Consider the following 15,164-nt stretch of genomic DNA (forward strand, 5'->3'; position numbering starts at 1 on the left):
AATTTTAAGCTGAATGTTATTGAATTCAGTCAGTTAGTTATAATGAAGATAATGAAATATTATTATTTGATTAGTATACTGTTTATTATTTCATTTCAACAGAGTAGTGAACATTGTGCAAAATGTTCTCTACACATAGCAATTCTGTCATTTACCTTCATGTTAAATTTCCAGTAAACAAGGTATTTGAGGAATAAAAAAAGCCACAAAAACTAAAATATGCCAGTCTCATTCAGAGTTATTCTATGCCAGAAGAAAGTAAAACATGACATGGCTAAATGTTTTAACATCACAGTGACATTACTATCACTCAAAAGAGCCAAATATCTTATGCATGACAGTTTGATGAATAGAGCAGTGACGTGATTCATGTGCACTTCTAAAAACGAAAGAAAACGATGAACACACAGTAAGGGTCATTTAAGGGTTAAAGGCCTAATTTCATCTGTCTAGACTGTTAAAACTGAATTAAAGGCATGCGCGGCAATGCATTGTGTTTAGGCCATTTTACAATTATTTTTAAAAGGCACATGAATCACGCCACTGCTCTATCTATCAAACTATCATACATAAGAGATATTATTTCTTTTAGGTGATGAAGAAATATTTTTTAAGTGGTGTCACTGTGATGTTAAAAACATTTAGCCAAGTGTCATGCTTTTACTTTCTTCTGAGAAAGCATAGGATATCTGGAAAAATGCTGATGGAGTTTGACGAATTTTGATTTTGTACAGAAGCATTCTCAAAATACCTTGTTTTTTTACTGAACAATATGAAGGTGAGTAAATGACAGAATTCATGTATGTAAGAGGCAGTTTTGCACAATGTTCCTCTCTGTTGAAAATGAAATAATAAATAAATATACTAACTAAATAATATTTCATTATCTTGTTGCACCCATATTATAACTGACTGGTTCAGTAACATCTAGCAAAAATCCCAAAAATCATGCTAAAAAGATACAAATACAAATCTATCTCTTTCTATAAAACACGTATATAATAAAACAGGACAGACTCCTCAAAACGACTCTAGACCTTCATAACTTTAACGCTTTAGCTCTTTTCTGTGACTGGAAGCAAACTGCTCCACTTTACTAAATCAGCATTCAAACAGATTTTGCAATTCAAATAATCAACATACCAGCTAAAACCGGTTTGCTCCATGAGTAAAGCATCTTTCATTCCAAGATGAAGTGAATATTCGTACATTTGCCAATTCTGCACTTTCTTGTAAGTTGCTTTGCAAGCAAGTGTCCACCTGAACGAACGCGAATGGCGTCATGAAAAAACTAGAAGATACATGCTGCCAGGGACATAAGATGAGGATAACAAAACAAACCAAAATAAAGAAATGAAGATTTACTAGACGTTGTTTTATTAAAAATAATGCGCTCAGAGAATGATCCAGAACGGGAAAAAATGCTATAATCTTGAGATATTCTCAATAAAAGAAATGTTTTCATTGTTGTTTGATATAAAATTGGTACAGTGTAACAAATAAATAAACTAACCAACGTTTGAATGCGTCTCACTATGGCTATAATGCTACCAAAAAGATAAAGGTTCATTTCAGAATCTAATCCACGCGCTCAAGAGTCGGTAACTGGCTAGCATTAATTACTCTCAAAACTCCCAAACAGCTCATTTATCTGGCCGCCTAGATAGCTAATCTGTTCAACAATTGATGCTACAGAAGTCCCCTGCAAAGCAGAATTTGAGCTAGACTGGCATCCAAAAAACGTTTCACCGACACAAAATAAAACAAGCTAAAGTCCAACGTGAGTGAATGCAAGTGGACTGAATTCATTTATAACACATTTTTTACTCAAAAATGCTCTCATGCATTTCTATCCCTTATGAAAAAGTAATCATTAAAACTGGAATCTAAAATATGACAATATGTTTTAGTATCAATATATTCTGTTGCGTGTATATATTGGCCACTTATTCAAAATTACTAAAATTTTATAATACATTGTGCAATATATGCTATTATATTATATACATTTTTTTTTGTTTTTAGTTTTTACATGTTACAGTACATTTTAGCATTTTGGATATTCACTGATATTATTCTCTTGTATGAAGGGCTTCAAATAAAAAAAGGAACAAAATATTTAGATAATTAAATAGTTTTATATATTTTTTTAGAAAGCACTATATTTGGACAATTGCCCAGTGAAAATGGATCAAAATACTTAGGATAAGCACTGAGTGAACGAGACGATCAGTCGCCTTCTATCTAAAACAGTGTGTTTTGATACACTAATAGAAACTTAACTTTAGCAAGTAGGTCTCTGGCTCTAATCTGGTTACTTGATCTACAAATAAAACAAATTACAAGTATGAACAATCAAGTCTTTGCTCAAAATGTAAAGCCATTCACACGGCATACAAATGACGGCCCAATCACGGGTTCGAATCTGGAGTAGGCCTCACGCACGACGCGCGGTCGAGCCCAGAATCGCTTAAAAGCTTAAAATGGTGTCTGACTCTTTGACAATCAATCCTCTGATCCAAATCAACATCTTCCACAAGGTTGACCTTTAGTGATGCCTCTCAAAAGGTGCACTTGATGCGCCTGGTCCGTCAGGTATAAGCCACCGCTACATCCAAGCAAATTAATAAATTCCACTATATGGCAGCTACGATAACAGCAATAGCTTCTCCAACTGTGCCAAGCATGCTTCCCAGCTCAAAACTCGCGCCGCGCAATATTTAACGCTCCGATGCTGGGCTCAAGTATGGATGTCGGAGAGTAATTGAAGACCCTCAAACGCCTACAGCAGACAGCAAAGATACTGCATTTAGTGAAATTTTGGCGAAATTTGCAGGGAGAAAGTATTATTTTAGTGACATAGTAGCATTGTATGAAGCGATCTCAGAAAACATCGCTTAACTAAGACAACGCTGTGAATGGAAAACGTCAAAATAAAACGTCCTTTGCAAAATCGGTCATCATCGAGCGAAATTTCTGGAACATGAGGATTTCAAGTACAATGACAGGATTCCACCAGCTAAAATTCACCAAACAATGGCTAATGTGACCGCACTGAAGGCTTATCAGAAAGATGGGTGTTGAAATCCTAAATATCAAACACTGAGGTGTTCAGGATATGAGGTAGTCACATTATTTAGCAAAAATTTCGTGAAATTTTCATTCATCGGCAATAGTGATACTCAACGTAAAGAAGTCACTTTCAAATCCAAACAACTTTTTTGGTTTGGTCAACACGATCTACTGTGGGCAAATGCAAATTACTGTACTAAACGCAAATTTGTGTTAAATGACCTAACAACATTAAATGCAAACTACACCTTAACAGAGCCGTTTAATCGAAAGCAACTTCCATAGGTCAACACTATTGATAATAGACAACAAACCATTTTTGCTCACAAAAACTGCCTAAATGTGACAGCACCTACAAGCAGCAGCCATTATCTGCCGGAAGATCAAATTAATGATATATTATTAATAGAGTTCAGTCTGAAGACTTTACACTACGAGGCTGCTAAAATGCCTGCACGTGGTGATCGGCCATTTAGGGGCTTAGCCATGAACCACGCACTCCATAACCCCTTTACCTGCGATCTGGAGGCATGGGTTCACTCACTTGCTTTTTCTGGATTTGGAATTTGTTTCAGGCTACAAGAAATATTGGCAATGCTCAGCTAGATTTGTTGCAGTTTTAGACATTTTTCAAATGTACAAGCTGACTGCACATCTGTACAAGTGATAAGACACAGAACATGCCACTTCTCTCATCTGGACGGCTATTACATCCCCTGACAATGGCTAGCACGCTAAAATGTACATTTGCCCAGGTATGTCTGTTCAGACAGTGAAAATACATGTCTTTCTGTATAAAAAGAAGCACCGCTGGATGATAGAAACACAATAAAAACCCTTTGGCTGCTAAGGAATAGCCTCTCATCCCAGAGATTTTCTCTCAAGGGTCTCACAGAGGAGAGAGACTGGCGCTGGGTTAGCGTTTCTGGTTTAACCTAAAAACAAAAAGGCTCGAAAATGGTCCTACAAAGGTAGAATTTCATTTTTTGTCACTTAATCGAAAAATAAAATGAATAAACTAAATAAAACACAACAGGAATAAGCATTAATGAGCCCTATTAAGGCCAATGTATGCCTTTTTATGTAAGGGGCATCGTGATTTTGATGACAAAAATACTATAGTTTATTATGGCACAAATCCTATCCTCCTCACAGTACAGTACATTTTATAGTCTTATTGATTAAGGAAGCTGTAGTATTTTTTGGCATTACTTATAGTACTTTCTGAATAGAGCTCTGAAAACTGCGAAAAAGTGAGGTTGGCTTAAATGAAAAACGTCACTCACAGTAGTCACCAAGGTTTTGCTTCAGTACAAGTTTGTGTTCAAAAAGCGTTTGTAGAAGGATATAGCAGCTTCAGTACACATGTTTATCAAAAATGGCATTGGAATGAAATGTTCCTTTATTCAAATGGCTGCCATTGCCATCCAAGCCTATGTCTCTGCCTGTACTGTAGCATTAACAGAAAATTGTTGTGCTTTGTAGAAAAAGTGTTTCCATTTTCTCCTCAAATGTAGAGAAGGAGTATTAGCATTAGTGTGAGAGTAGACAATACTTGCAGCTTCTCAAATACCATCAATAACAGCCACGTGTGCAAATATATTTAAAAATGCTACCATTTAAAAAAATGTGCGGTCAGTAAGATTTTGTGAAGGAAATCAATACTTTTATTTAGTATGGATACACTTAAAATGTACTTTAAAACAAATGCTGTTCTTTCTATCATCAAAAATCTTGGATTTCAAATTGAGTACAATTGAGCACAACAATAAGAAAGGTTTCTAAGCACCAAATCCATATACTAAAATGATTTAAGAAAGGTCATGTGGCACTGAACACTGCATTAATAGCAGCTGAAAATTCAACTTTGCAATCACAGGAATAAACAGCATTATAAAATATACTAAAATACAAATTGTAATAATATTTTTGTTTTTACTGTATTTTTGATCAAATAAAATGCAGTAAGCACATTCATTTTGAAAAACACTTGAAAATCATACTGACCTCCATTTTTTGAATGGTAGTGTCCATTGCACTTTCACGGATGGTTTGTTAATATGTCCGAAATGCACTGTGGAATGTCATATTTGATAAACACAAACAAATATTTGGATTGTTAACGTCTATTGTGTTTGTCAGTATAGCAGCACTGAGATTGTGGTGTGTTTGAGGTATACCTGTGAAAACCCTGTGATCTGCTAGATATGGTCAAGACTGTTTGGCAGGATGAAACAGAAGCTTGAAAGCTGTGCTCTTATCTGACGCACCATCTGATAAGAGTCACTAAATCCCAAAGATAAGTTGAGGCATATAAGATATTCTTTTAATCTTCTAATCTTAAAATGACCGATCCTTTGAGTGTAAATGGACTAGAGCAAAACCTTGGAACATAAGCATTTTCTTGTGACACATTGAGCGTTACTAAAAAAGAAAGAGGAGTAAAACCATTGGAGGGGGTGTGGACGTGAAGACGTTGGCTGGCTGGAGCATAGGTGGAAGAGCTCAGGAGTTTGGGGAGAGTGTGGCCTGTAATCTCTGGGACTTCCAGAGGAGAGTGGCGTGGTCTGGGTCTGCTGTGTCCATACTTAGCCAAAATGGCTTTCTGGTCTTCTCGGTCGGGCGGCGGGTACAGCAGAGCGGAGAAGCCGGGCGTACGGGTCCTGGCGAGCCAACTTTTTCTTCTTCTTGGCGGAGGTAGAGAGCTTCTTCTGGCTGGAGGACCTGAGAGGTGTGGGGCTGTTGGTCTGAGGAGGGGGCACACCTGTACAGAGAGAAAACTGATGACGACAAGTGTGCTGAAAGTAAGGCAAGATGCTAAAGGTGGAGAAACAAGTAGCAAAACATTTGAGATCTCTCTGAATGTCTTAATTTAACTGAAACCAACTCTACTTTCATGCCCCTTTATCACACTGGAGAGTTCTACGAGCAAAAACATAAATGCAAACTGGTTTCATCTTGTGTCTCATTTATTGCTTGCAGTGAAAATTTTGAGATTTAATCGCTATTGTTACAGTTGCTATCATTATTTTTTCTTAGTTGAAGCAATATTATAGTATTTTATACTAAATTTAAACATTTTGAGTTGGTAAGTCAGTAGGTTTTCACCAAGCCAGAATTATTTCAAAAATATATTGTGTAATACAGTATTAACATCATGAAATATATGTAAACTTACATAAATATATGTAACTTACTCCTGTGATGACAAGCTGAATTTTCTGTAGCCAACATTCCTGACACTTTCTGTCACATGATTCCTCAGAAATCATTCTAATATGATGATTTTGTGTTAAAAAATTATTCTTTATTATCAATGTTGAAATCAGCAGTGGCTGCTTAAAAAAATTTTTTTAGCTAGATTTTTTTTCTCAGGATTCTTTAAAGAATACAAAGTTTTGCTTTTAAAATATAAATGAAATATTTTAAAATATAAATCTTTGCAAACACAAAGTCTTTATTTTGTCACTTTCACTAATGTCACAATCTTACTTTACCCCAAACTTACATAACAGATGGTGGCCAAAATTCTTAGAACACTTGGTATATTCAGTTGTTTTTGTTGAATTAGCCATTACAATACCCTATAAAATGAATTATCGTTGGAACTACTCATGACAGAAGGAATCTACTGTTGAACATTGGAAATGAATGACTGACTCTCCTCAAAATCCTCAACCCCATTGAGCAAATTTGGGGCGAGTTGGACAAAAATCATCATTGTACATTCAATGGAAAGTTCTGAGTTGTAGAAGGCATGGGATAATATTAATGTTGAAGTTCTCAGAAAATATATTGACACTACACCAGAGACATTTGCTGATATTATTTCAGCAGAGGATGGACATGTCAAATATTAAATTTAAAGTGGATAAAAACAGCATGACTCACTTTATCTGATATTTGATGTGCTCAGAACAACTGCCTGCATGTTTTATGAACATTATAAAATTAAATCATGCGTTTTGTAGGCAAAAAGCATAATGTTTTCAAATCTGTCAATTTTAGTCGCCACTGCATGTATATATATATATATACAGACGTGGACAAAATTGTTGGTACCTTTTGTCAATGAAAGAAAAAGTCACAATGGTCACAGAAATAACTGTTATCTGACAAAAGTAATAATAAATAAAAATTCTATAAATGTTAATCCAATGAAAGTCAGACATTGTTTTTTCAACCATGCTTCAACAGAATTATTTAAAAAATAAACTCATGAAACAGACCTGGACAAAAATGATGGTACCCTTAACTTAATATTTTGTTGCGCAATCCCTTTGAGGCAATCACTGCAATCAAACGCTTTCCTGTAACTGTCAATGAGACTTCTGCACCTCTCAGCAGGTATTTTGCCCACCTCAATGAGCAAACTGCTCCAGTTGTGTCCGGTTTGAAGGGTGCCTTTTCCAGACTGGGTATGTTTCAGCTCCTTCCAAAGATGCTCAATAGGATTGAGGTCAGGGCTCAGAAGGCCACTCTACAATAGCAGTCCAATTTTTTCCTCTTAGCCATTCTTGGGTGTTTTTAGCGTGTGTTTTGGGTCATTGTCCTGTTGCAAGACCCATGACCCAAGCGACTGAGACCAAGCTTTCTGACACTGGCTAGTACATTTCTCTCTAGAATTCCTTGATAGTCTTGAGATTTCATTGTACTCCTGCACAGATTCAAGACACCCCTGTGCCAGACGCAGCAAAGCAGCCCCAGAACATAACAGAGCCTCCTCCATGCCTTTCACAGTAGGGACAGTGTTCTTTTTCTTGATATGCTTCATTTTTCGGCCTGTGAACATACAGCTGATGTGCCTTGGCAAAAACTTCGATTTTTTGTCTCATCTGTCCACAGGACATTCTCCCAGAAGCTTTGTGGCTTGTCAACATGTAGTTTGGCATATTCCAGTCTTGCTTTTATGATTCGTTTTCAACAATGGTGTCCTCCTTGGTCGCTCTCCCATGTAAAGTCCACTTTGGCTCAAACATCGACGGATGGGTGCGATCTGACACTGATGTTCCTTGAGCATGAAGTTCACCTTGAATCTCTTTAGAAGTCTTTCTAGGCTCTTTTGTTACCATTCGGATTATCCGTCTCTTAGATTTGTCTTAACTAATTTTCCTCCCTGGCTGCCACGTCCAGGGAGGTTGGCTACAGTCCCATGGATCTTAAACTTCTGAATAATATGTGCAACTGTAGTCACAGGAACATCTAGTTGCTTGGAGATGGTCTTATAGCCTTTACCTTTAACATGCTTGTCTATAATTTTCTTTCTGATCTCTTGAGACAACTCTTTCCTTTGCTTCCTCTGGTCCATGTTGAGTGTGGTACACCATATCACCAAACAACACAGTGATTACCTGGAGCCATATATATAGGCCCAATGGCTGATTACAAGGTTGTAGACACCTGTGATGCTAATTAGTGGACACACCTTGAATTAACATGTCCCTTTGGTCACATTATTTTCAGTGTTTTCTAGGGTACCATCATTTTTGTCCATGCCTGTTTCGTGAGTTTATTTTTTTAAATAATTCTTGTTGAAGCATGGTTGAAAAACAATGTCTGACTTTCATTGGTTAACATTTATAGAATTTTATTTATTATTACTTTGTCAGATAACAGTTATTTCTGTGACCATTGTGACTTTTTCTTTCATTGACCAAAGGGTACCAAATAATTTTTTGTCCACGTCTGTATATATATATACATATAATATATATATATGTATGTGTGTGTTTGCAGATCCAGTAAAAAAAAAAAAATTACATCTACAAAACAAACAAACAAAAAAACACTTTTGTCAAGTCTTTTCTTGCACACTACATGCTAAGCAATAATGAAATGTTGCAATGTGGAGCATAAAGCACGGTATAAACAATCATGGGTCAGGATAAATATAAATAAAAGTGGATAATTCTGTTAAAAAGCAGCATACAGCAATGATTTTCTATCACTACAGTACCAGTGATCACTTGTATTCTAGGAAAAGGTTCTATAGTGTTAAAAAAAGAAGAAGAAGAGAAGAAGAGAAGAAGAGAGCACTTTTAATGTGTTTTAAAGAGTGTATCTTAACACCACCTCTCTCACACCTCAGTGCCCTACAAATATAAAATGCATAACTGGTATATTTTAAAACAACTTATGAGGTCAATGTCCCAATGTCTCCATAAACAGCATTTTAAGCCATCACAGATATGCTACTGACATGAAGGCTGCTCCATCGCGACCCAAATCAGTCATTTACGTTAATATGTTCCATTTCAGTTAGCATTCTTCTACAGAAGGTAGTATACAACAAAACAGAGCTCACAGTACGTTTATGAGAAAATGTACCCTTAATATTTAGTACAACAGGTGTATAGCATTATATGAACTAGAGTAGCTTGTGACTTGCTCCTCACCCGTCCTTCGTCTAGTCTTGGAGTTGTTATTGTTGATGCCGATTTTCTGTGGCTTTTTCACTCGTTGATATCTCAGTGCTTCTATCCTCTCAGACCCTGCAGAGCCACTTGGTGCACTCTCGACGTTTTCTGTGCAGGAAGCAAAAGAGAGGCAAAGCCATCACACAGGGGTAGTAGGTAGTGCAGTGGCTCGCCATGTGAGTTAAACTGATTATAGTAGTGATCAAGGGCTGGCCTTTGTTTAAGATTACTGCTGCTAGTACAGGCCTACAGGCAACTCAGATTACCCATGAATCTCTCTTACACTAAATGATCTGAACCAGGCATGGTCCAGTTTAGCATGATACGTGATGATGTAAAAACATTTATTTGAGTGGAAAGAAAGGTATACTCAAAGTTTTTCAGAAATGTCTTGCCCAGAATTACATTTTTATAACTGCAGGTTTTCAATAGTTAGAGATCAAATCAACATTTTAAACAGAAAAATAAGAATTTAGTTTTAAAATGTATACAATAACCTCAATGGCAACATTATCTGTTTAAAGAGAAATTTTGAGAATCATGACATAGATTGGGGTAATTACAATGGATGAGCATACTTTAAATACATATTAGAATAAAACTGTAAAGTACTTTAAATGTTACTTATGAAAACATTTCTATATACGTATATATGTAATACTTTATCAAATTCATTCTCAGACATTTAAGTTTGTATGTACAGTCTTCCCATCCAAATACAGTATGGAGGCACTTAAACCGGCAGCCTGCATACTCTGCCCCACACACTCACACGCACACACACACAACTCTCATGAGGCACAATAAAATAATAGAAATAGCATTATAGAGGGGGCCGTCCTTCTGTTGAGGCTGCTGAGAGAAAATTAAAGGCCATTAGTAGAGGGGAAAATCACAGCTCAGCGACAAAGCATTGTCAGAAATGTGCTCATAGATATGAATACTGTCTACAATGGCCTCACCATGCTGACAGGGGAGAGATGGCGGGAGGGGAAAATGGCTGCTTGGGAACAGTCACATAATGAAAAATAAAACAAAGCACTTGGACAACAAATGTAACAAGAATTTAATCAGATATTTGTTGGTTTTTCAACTGAAGAGCAATATTTAGCAATGGCATGCATGGCAATTTGCACATGGAACAGAACTTTAAAGGGGAATACTCTGGAAAAGCACTTCATCGGGTGAAAGCAACAACTTAAAAAGAAGCATTTTCTGGTGTTAATAGTGCTTTCCCCATTGAAAAGGAAGTGCAAGAACTGTTTTGAAGAAAACTGCTTTGCATGATTGTGAAATGTGTTCTGCAGTCCAAACAAGTGCAGTTTTATGCATATACTGTGTGTACACTAGATCAATCATGATTATACAAAAAATGCAGCATTTTATCATACAAGGTGTCCGTACAAGGCTCATGGTTTTTAAATCACTTGAACTGGTTTCAAGTAATAAAAAGCACCTACCTAAAATGAAGTATAACATGCAACTCCTGCTTGAGACGATCCCTAGCAACTGGTGAACTTGATCCAGGGTGAGTTCAAATTCCCAGGCACTGCAAGTAGTGTTTGTGTTGTCATTTAATGTAAACCTTCATTTAAAAGCACATTTATTTTATAAACAGCACTTTTACCGAGAAGGTTACCATGAATCAAACCGTGAGGTATTTTTTTAAATGGCAGATTCTCATAAAATCAATATTAAAGCTAGGTTCTTGTCATATCTTATTTTTATTGCGTCTCAAGCATGAGGTTGTGTTGATTAAATGAAATGTGCTGGGTTTCCTAATCAATAACTGGGAAACGTACATATGCATACTAAAACCAGAATGCATATAGGATTCAAGACTGCAGAACTAAAAAAATGTGGCTATCTGAAAATAAATATAAAAAAAGAAAAATCTGTAAACTTGGTAATAAACTAAAAGGAAAGCAAGACCCAAAGACTTGTATTCCCTTTAAAGGACGAGGTGAATAAAGCCCCACCTGCTGCCCCCTTTCAGACATGGATCCAACCCTTACCTATTGCGGTGTAGAGGACCTGGTCACAATAACGCTGCCCAGATAGCTGAGATCAATCAAAAAACAAAGCAGGTAAGACTCGAGGTCATCAAGAATGACCAAATGCCCTATTTAAGATGATGGCGACATTGCAACAGATGAGAGCAGACAGTCCCTGCAACACGATTCGCCCAACAAGCCTCACCCTGGCAGTCAGAGCTGGGGTGACCTGGGTGACAGGAGGCAGGAGAGAGGGGGAGTGTGGAAAAGGCAATCATGCTGGTCAGGTTACTTTGGAACAGGAGAAGAGCCCTGTCCCTGTTGTGCCGACACACCAACCTCAGCCTCCACATCATACATTCTGAGAGTCATCCTAAAAAGCCTGGAGTTAGTCAAAACGGTGGGCTTCATTTGAACTGGGATTGGTCAATTTTATTGCACATGTGGGGTTCCTCCTGTTGGGTGGAAAGGCAGGTAAAGCATGACAGTGAATGGAAAGGCTGAGATCCTGTGGCGTGTGTACCTCTGATTCCAGGCTTTTAGGGGTTTCTAATATTGCATTTTAAATCAACTTAAAATGGAACTTCTCCAGACACGTAGCCCTAAAAAGGTCTGTCACCATGTCTGTGAAGCAAATAATTCATCTTGACTTGAATCTGTTACCCCACAACCACATTTGGTTATAGTTGCTCGCTTTTTGATCTAAGACAAGTGCTTTAAAAAGTGCTTCACAGACCTTATGAATGAAATTGGATGTCTGACATGAAAAGCAGAATCAGTGGCATAGAAAACTATAGCACAACTTGTCTATGTAGAAAATGGCTTTGAATGGTTTTGAATAATGCAAGACATCTGGGGCAGTGTCTCTATGAAAGCATGATCTCTAACATGATCTCATGATCACTAAAACCAGCTTAAGGCAAGCAGCAAACATAATTTTGCCCATGTGGACAAACAGTAGCTTTAGAATAAGTGTGGTTATTTCTGCACTGAGAAGACCCCTGAAGGGTCCTAGATGTTACACTTAGGCCAGATGGTACATGGTTGATCAATCCACACTCTACAGGCCTAGTGCACCTACCCTGAAGCTGATAACTGGGGTGAGAGGGTTCTGACGGAAGGATCTCCTCCTCAGTCCTCCTCTGAGTTGGCATCTGCCCGTTCAAAAATGTTGCTGCTTTCTACAGGAGGTGAAGGGGACTGTGACGGATAGCTTGCTGCTGAGGTGGCAAATGCCATGTGGGATCGGTAGCTGGGACTTGCCCTTCGGCTGCCTTGGCCTTGAGCAGGAGAGGAGGAGGAGGACCTTCTAGAGAAACTGAGCTGAAGAAGGAGGTTGAAGAGTGATCTCAGACATCTCAGGAGGATCGGGGGTTGGATGACACTGGGGGACGGGGCCTGGGGCGCACTACAATCTCCGGTGAGCCTTCGTGAGAGCTAATCGGGCTTTGAGTTAGAGGAGAGAGGCGGGAAGGCTGTAGAACTACCATGCCGGGCTCCATCCTGCGGGGCTGCCTTGGGCTAAGCCTGGGTGTAAGCTCGTACCATCGCGTATCCAGGCTTCCAAACGAGCTTGGGCCAACCATGTGAGACACCGGGTCAGGGTAAGGCAATACCGGTACACCCATGGCACGTGGCTTGTGTGTCTTAGCTGCCCTAGACTCTGTGCCTCTTGCATAGGTAAACGCTTGGCTGGAAGGCCCTGAGGCTTGACCTTGCTGGGAGACTTGCCTGGGCGGCTCTTTGGGGCCTCCAGCTGCAGGATACCAGGGTACGGAGATACTTGAAGGCAGAGGCTGGGAGTGCACTAGGAGGAAGAACAAGAGGGGGAGGAAGGAGGTTCCGGATGAAGATGCAAAGGGTGGGGGTGGAAAATAAAGTGAGGACCCTCGATTGTGGCAAAGGTAAAATCGCGGTCGCTGCCAGATGTCTGAGAGCGCGTGAGGTGGAGGGGTGAGCCAAGGGAAGGGTGTAGCCAGAGACTGCATAATGCTGAATCTCTCCCTCACCGATTTCCTCCGGGATGGTGGGATGACCGAAAGGTCCCTCCAGGTGGTAAGGAGGAGAAGACATTACTGAGCTGGAGAGGGCTGGTGTCTGGCATGTAGAAGGGAGGCGGAGGCTCAGGTTCCCTGGACTTCCCAAGTAGCTGTAGAACTGGCCATGGGAAAAGGCTCGGAAGTGAGGAGCACCACGAATCTGTCCCAGCCTGGAGTCGACTAGTTTCATGATAGTCATGCCTTCCATGGGCCTCTGGAAGCCGGGACTGTAGGCTGGGGCTGCAAGTAAGACTCCTGGCTAGAAGAAATGGGCGAGATCTGATGGGGTCTGAGGGTAGCCATCATAGGCGGCATGGGCCCCGGATCATCATTCTCCTCATCTGACTGTCGGAAATTCAGGATAGAGGTCAGACTCCTCCACGAAGGAAGCCCTCGATGCGCCTTGCCTTAACTGGAGTTTCCGCATCTGTAGGTTCCATGACAAAGCGCCCATCTGGGCCACGACTAATCAATTCGATTGGCGTGGTAGCCTCCGCCTCGTGCTTAGAGACGCTGTATTTCTTGCTAATTATTGCTCTCTTGGTCTTCTTGTATAAAGACAGCTCCTTCTCCTTGGCAGGACTTTGAGGAAACTTGGCTCGCAAACCATCCTCTGAGGATTCTGAAGGAGGTCCTATGGAGCGGACACTTTCTGGACTAACCTTTCCAGAAGATGATCTATAAAAATGGAAAGAAAAAAAAAGAAAAATAAATAATGAGTAACATCACGGTCACTGTAGTAAAAATAAATCTTAGGCAACTGGTTATAAATCTGATGCTGTATAGCACTCATTTTAATGCTCTCATTTAATGATACCAGTGATTCAAATATACTTTTATTACACCACTAACAGACCAACATGTACTGTTAAAGATTCTCTGACAGTCTCTGTACCCAAAGTACTTCAAGATATCTTATCACACCCACGACTCTCAAAGTGACAGGTAAGGTGAGCATGCTATGAAATCCAACAGTGCATATACACCCCAGGAACTGTTTATTTATTTAAAATGACAGCTATCGTTGTTAATAAGTCAAAGAATTGTTTTCTGAAACTTTTCTGACATATATTTGTAAAAGTTCTTAAGATATTCAGTTGTCCTCAAGCTTTCAGTGCAACATGCTCTTTTAACATTAACCAGAATGATTGCTGAAGTGCTTTATTTAGTTGTGCTACCTTACAAATCAGTTATCTTCAAATCAGTTTGAAAATGATAAATTATAAGATTACTTAAGGCCCCATAAAGCAGCACCCTACATATGGACTACATATGATTACAATGAGTTTGGTTGTTGGTTGTAATTTTCACTGTTTTTTTCTGGATATATCTTGTCATAACTCATCCTTGTTAAGGCCTTATACTCTCCAGTCACCAGTGTTTGAACATCACAGCTAATTTTGTTTTAACAGTACTGTTTTCTTAAGAAATGTGTTTAGTGTGTGTGGGCTCATTAATCATAGATGGTGACATTTTCCAAGATATTCAACTGAGAGTATTTATGTGACCAAACAACGAGAAATAACAAGCATAGTCCAGAAAGAGAGAGAAAATCAGAAAATGTTGGAGCCATAATACTTTATTCAGTAACAAATATACATGTAATGGCTGAAGCTTTGTTTTGCTGAATCATTACACCATGC

General features: G+C 38.8%; 1 pseudogene; it reads right to left on the reverse strand.

The window, feature by feature from the left end:
* Positions 1-5,577: 5,577 nt before the first annotated feature.
* The window catches only part of LOC122326997, a 79,240-nt pseudogene continuing 69,653 nt past the window's right edge, over positions 5,578-15,164 (reverse strand).

The sequence above is a fragment of the Puntigrus tetrazona genome, chromosome 21 (assembly GCF_018831695.1).
Source record: "Puntigrus tetrazona isolate hp1 chromosome 21, ASM1883169v1, whole genome shotgun sequence".
Lineage (NCBI taxonomy): Eukaryota > Metazoa > Chordata > Actinopteri > Cypriniformes > Cyprinidae > Puntigrus > Puntigrus tetrazona.